Source organism: Papaver somniferum, chromosome 7 (genome assembly GCF_003573695.1).
Source record: "Papaver somniferum cultivar HN1 chromosome 7, ASM357369v1, whole genome shotgun sequence".
NCBI lineage: Eukaryota > Viridiplantae > Streptophyta > Magnoliopsida > Ranunculales > Papaveraceae > Papaver > Papaver somniferum.
This window is the reverse complement of record NC_039364.1, coordinates 55118807-55119614: the sequence shown is the minus strand read 5'-3', so window position 1 is coordinate 55119614 and position 808 is coordinate 55118807.

The window sequence follows — 808 nt, the reverse complement described above, 5'->3', positions numbered from 1 at the left end:
ACAGTTCAAGTCAAATATCACTAACCTCAAGTGGAAGGATGATATTTTAGTTGTAGCTTCTTACTTCTTCACTTCTTCAAGTCTTCGCAATACTTGTAATGTCTCATATCCTAATACTTTCAAGCTAACCTATACGAAGTTGACTCTAGTATATAATCAAGCGACTCTTAAAATGAGTTTTGATTCACTAAAATATGACAACGAAACTTGACATACCAACGCTTGGTGGGTTCAACCGAGCCATGCTCTAACAATCTCCCCCTTTGTCAAATTTAGTGACAAAACTCTTACAATCATATGGATAAACAAATTACTAGATTTTATTACACATACGCTTGATTCCCAAATTCAACAGCATAATAACCTGCATTCATTCAATCCTTAAATGTCGCCGTCGACATTATAATAACAAAGATAATACTCCCTCTAAAGGTGAGATAGGTAGATTTCATCAATCCACACGACTTTTTTATACCAATTAATATGATATGCTACTCCCCCTTAGTCCATGCTTTCGCTCTTTCGTTAGATAAACGTTTAAGCACAAATGTTCTTTTCCTTAGTGATACCAATCAATATAAAATCAATACCAGTATCACTTGTTTACTCCATATATTTCTCCCCCTTTTTGTCACAAAATGACAAAGAAACGAAAAAATAAAGGACAACACGAAAAAAATCTTACAAATCTTAAAATAGACTTGCAAACCTATAGAGTTAAGCACGAGGGTTCCACACACCATTTTTGATAACCAATATCAAAACCGAAACTACAAAGTAATTTGTTTTGATATGTTATCAAGGAAAC